The sequence below is a fragment of the Triticum urartu genome, chromosome 7A (assembly GCF_056163025.1).
Source record: "Triticum urartu cultivar PI428250 chromosome 7A, HENAU_Tu73, whole genome shotgun sequence".
Classification (NCBI taxonomy): domain Eukaryota; kingdom Viridiplantae; phylum Streptophyta; class Magnoliopsida; order Poales; family Poaceae; genus Triticum; species Triticum urartu.
The window spans coordinates 645,279,221-645,284,314 of NC_141879.1; the positions used below are offsets into that span (position 1 = coordinate 645,279,221).

At 36.2% G+C, this 5,094-nt stretch overlaps 1 pseudogene; it reads left to right on the top strand.

The window, feature by feature from the left end:
• The first annotated feature begins 1,082 nt into the window (after positions 1-1,082).
• On the top strand, positions 1,083-1,859 carry LOC147961004 (uncharacterized; annotated as a pseudogene).
• The last annotated feature ends 3,235 nt before the right edge of the window (positions 1,860-5,094 follow it).

Genomic DNA, 5,094 nt, shown 5'->3' on the forward strand with positions numbered 1-5,094 from the left:
ACTCACTTGGTTCTCGGGTCAAACGCAATGACCTTGCTACTACGGTAACTATCTATTTTTTAACTCATATTAACATATGTTTTGTTTGCCTTGATACCTAATATTTCTCATATATAAAATAGTTACTAGGACTCGAGAAGCGTCTGAAACTTGTAGAGTATAGTCCGGAGTTTATCAGAGGTCATAAGTGGCCCGATCTCAATGTTACAAAATGGACGGTTGTAGAGCAGTTTCATGAGGCAATACAAACCGATGGGTAAGCACTTGTTACAATGGTTTGTTTATTTGATTCATCTGTGTGGTATTCTAAAGGATTATTTTATAATATTATAGCGTATCATGTGGACTGTTTATGCTAAATTATATGGAATACCGGACATCACATGGACTGTCAGACACGTTCACCCAAGTATTTCATTTTTATATATTATCTCATTATTTTATCTCAAAATATTATATAAATTGTTTTTATATATATTTTGTAGGAGGATATGAAACATTTTCGACAAAAATTAGCTGTCATTTTGCACGATTCAGAGCTGAATAAGCTAAAAGGAGGTCCCATATACCATAAACCTGATGATGAAGAAACTTTAGCTAATTCTGATCTCGAGATCCTGGAGAATCCATTTGACGTAGTCAAAGGCAAACGTCCTGCCCCAATCACTATCATACCCACGGACCAACGTGAATTACTTGCCGGCCTTTGCAACTACATCATGTCGATCGATGATGCCGGGTGTTTGGAGTAAGTATTATGTATCAATATTTAATGTGCGGATGTATATTATTGTTCTTCTTACCCTCCAATTTATAGGAAGGTATGGGTTCTGAGCTCGACACCCGATCCAATGGGCTTAAGTCTTAAGAAACTTCAATGCATACTTAACATGGAGCAGCCCATGGACAATGATTGCTTCAACACCGCCGTGCGTATGCTGGCATGTGACGAGGGAGTATTGTTCACAGACCCTCCTGTACACTACATGGATCTACGATTTTGTGTAAGTTATCGTAACTCTTTATTCTATGTGTCATTAGTATGAATATGTTGAAACAATATTTCTTTTTTTGCTTAGTCCATGATGCTAGAGTCAATACGAGGTCAGAAGTTTTGCGAGAAGGAAACTATCCAGACGTTGGCAACATTATTTGATAGTTGGCTTGGGATGGACAGCGACATCTCATCGTGCAACAAGGTAAGTAAAGTATTTTGTCCATTGTTATCATTGTTTATTGTTGTTTCTAATAGCTCCACTTTTAAATTTATCTTCTGTATGCATCCATCGGCCGATACATCTTGTACGTCGTCGACAAAGAGGCACGTCATCTATATATTATGGATCATATTCAAACATCACAGTCGTTAGAGGAAAAAAATTTGAGGCATGCACTAAAATTAAAAAGTTTTGCAAGGGATTTCAAAGAAGCACTCGAAATAAAGCTGCCTGGTTGGAATTATGATATATCTAAATGGCAACGTTTATTTCCATTTAGTGTTCCAACGATTATAGACGGGTAATGAATTCATAACAAAAATATTTAATTTTGTTATCACTATATTCTTTATATTATTAATTTAAAGTTTTGCATGAATGTGTCTGCCTATTTTGTTTTTCATTTTATGCTCTGGTGGAACGGTAAAGAATTGGTCAAGCCGATTTGCGCGGTGAGTATTGTCCGTTACATGTTTTAAGACCTTCGGCGTGAAATTTTCATACTAACTACATGTATTGTTTGTGCAGGATGGGAATGAATTGAGGAAGCAGTTTTTACTATACTTGCTAAAACATCGTGGGAATGAAGCTAAAGGAAACTTTCCTGATATTGTGAAAGAATTTCTTAAGCGCATCATATAGATGTTAATAGTTTTGTAATAGATGTTTAGTTGGAACATCGCTCAGTTTGTTACATGGACATGTCCTTAATTTTCTTTATGTTATCAATTTACATTGCAAAAATGGACTTTAGTTATTAAATAATTGTGTTTGTTATATATTGTTTGTACATGTGGAAATTAACATGTAACTCTTGTAAGCTATTTCAAGAGCCCGTGGCAACACACGGGCGTTCTACTAGTTATTATAGGTTATCTAGTTTCCCGATTTTTTTTCTAGCTTTAAGTTTTTCCTTTTCATGTTTATTTTTTGTCAATTTTGCCTTTTCTTTATGTAATCCATGAACATTTTTTTAAGTCGTGACTTTTTTAAATAGTTAATAAACATTTTAAGAAAATAATATGAATGTAATTACAATTTATTAAAAATTAACAAAAACACAGGCAATTTCCAAAATTAATGACTATTTTCCAAATATTCCGTGAACATTTCTAAAATTCATGAATATTTTCAAAACTTGTGTTCGTGTTTGAAAAGATCACGGACATTTGGCTGGCTCGCTTAAGACTTGGTGGAGAAAAAAGATACCTCTTCAACAACAACTACATCATCTTGAACAACAAATTGCAAACACTTAAGAACAACCACTCCACTTATAGGACCACGAAAAGGAGGAACAACTTATTACTGCCTATTAGAATATAAGGACCAAGCTTACTCAATTTTACAAAGCAAAGCGCGAAGAAACATTGCGACAGAGTCCTAAATTAAGGGGTGCTCGACATGCCGGTTGCCCGTCCATGGGTTGGGCCAAGGATCCCCCTAAACTTATCACCGGTGGGCTTCGTTCGTCTCGGCCAGGAACATCAAGAATGAATAACACAAAGACTTAGTGTATACTCTCTTCTAAAAACCCTTAGTGTATACTCCAAGGCGTAGAGATAATCCTCGGCACGTTTGCCCCTTAGATACAACCGACATTGTGTAAACCCTAGGCATCCTCAGTGTCTATATAAGCCGACATGCTAGGGTCGTAGAGGCATATACACATCCGATCTCGTGGTAGATCACTTGTACTTGTACCCCACCCACAATCAATATAACAAAGCAGGACGTAGGTTGACCTCTTCGAGAGGGAATAAACCTGACTAAACACCGTGTCCCTTGTGTCCTTGTTACCATCTAGCGAATACTACCAGTTCGGTACCCCCTACCCGAGATGTTAGATTTAGCTCTGACACATTGGGCGACAAAAGGTGACAAAAACACTAAATATTCTCATGTTTCTATCCTCAAAAGAAGGAGGAACATGGTAGTTTCCTTAAATAATTCTCAAGGGAACACCACTCACGATCTAGAGGAAATTGCTCAACAATTTATTAACTATTTCAAACATATTTTCACTTTCACTAATTCTGCCAATTTCCAAAATGTTTAAGGGTTTTAATGCAGGTTACATCCAGGATGATTTTACTAACTCAATACCACAAAAAGAGGAGATCTGGAGATTCTAAAGAACATAAGAAGTGACGCCTCTCTAGGTCCAGATGGGCTCGGTGTTGATTTTTATAAGGTTGCATAGCAATTGATTGGAGATGACATTGCGAGGTTAGTTCAGAATTTGTACTGTCATGGTACATTACCCCCTCAACTCAGTGAAACTAGCATTGCTTTAATTCCAAAGAATAACTTGTGTGTTCAATCTCAGGATTTTAGATCCATCAGTCTTGGTAATGTTATTAACAAGATTATTGCTAAATCCCTAACAAATTGCATCAAACTCCATTTGCCCAATAGAATTCTGAACACTCGATAGACTTTTGTTGAAAGTAGAATAACCACTAACAATGTCATCATTGCCCAGGAGGTCAATCAATCCTTTTCGCTCTCTCAAGTTGGAACATCAGAATTTTATGCTTAAAATTGATCCTGCTAAAGCCTTTGATAGACTTGAATGGGAATTCCTTTTCAATGCCCATAGGAAACAAGGTTTTAGTAATCATTTCGTCCATCTTATTTTTGCTTGTATTTCTAATTCTAAATTCTTTGCATTGTTAATGTAAATCTTCATGACCGTTTCAGGGAGTCTAGAGGTATAAAGCAAGGGTGCCCTTTGTCGCCTTATTTGTTTTTCGTGGCCATAAACGAGATGGCTGTAGGGTTACAAGACAAACTTCAAAGAAGAAATATACAAGGAATAGTACTGGGTCCAAACCGCCCTCCCATTTACTCCTCAATGTTTTACAGATGGTTTGATAGTTTGTGGTCCAGCTACTCAAGAAGAAACTACTACTATCTGAAATACCTTACAACATTTATGTCGTATATCAGGTTAGACTCCTAAGTGGGCCAAATCTTTTGTTCTTAGTAAGAATGTTATAAAGTCGAGAAGAGATATAAATATAAAAATATCTTCATAGTGGTGCACATGAACAATGATAATACACATCTTGGTCATCCTCTTATTATGCCTGCTAGAAACAAGGCTAGTGCCTTTACTTCTATCCTTAATAAATCCAAGAGTAAATTGAATGGGTATAAAGCTAATAAACTGTCACATGCTGCCAAGCTTGGCTTAATCAAATATGTTTTTTTCTTCTCTTCCTGTGTACTACATGTCTAATACCTTATTGTCAAAAAAGATGCTTGCAAATGAATGTTGTCATTACGGATTTATGGTGAAAGGGGGTGTAGGAAGATAAATCAAGTGAAGCATCTCTATCTAAAAGCTTGGGCAGAGATTTGTAAATCAAAGAAGCTAGGTGGTTTAGGCATTAGGAATCCGGAAGCAGTCAATAAAATCAATGTTGGTTAATGTGGCCTATAAGATCGTCACTACTCAAGACAACAACATCTCAAGAATCCTAAATTCTAAGTATTTTTCCTAACACTTCTTCTTTGAGGCTTCCTACTATTGTTCCTAAATCCGCCTTTTGGACTTCAATTCTTAAGGTAAGAGATCCGCTCATCAACGTTGTTTAAATTCAAATTCCTAGATGAAATTCTAGCATTGGGGCAACTCCCTGGTGCACCTTTTAGAAGAACATTCATGAGTCTCTTATTATACAGGATTCAAGTTTTACTTATCCCCCCATTGTTTCTAACCTTTTGATCCCCAATAATTTGTTTGGTGATATGAAAGCGAACATTATTTAACAAATTATAGTTGGTGCTAATACAAATGATGACATGTTAATTTGTAAATTCACCTCATCTAGAATTTGTGCCTCCAAAAGTCATTATCAAAAGTTTGGCC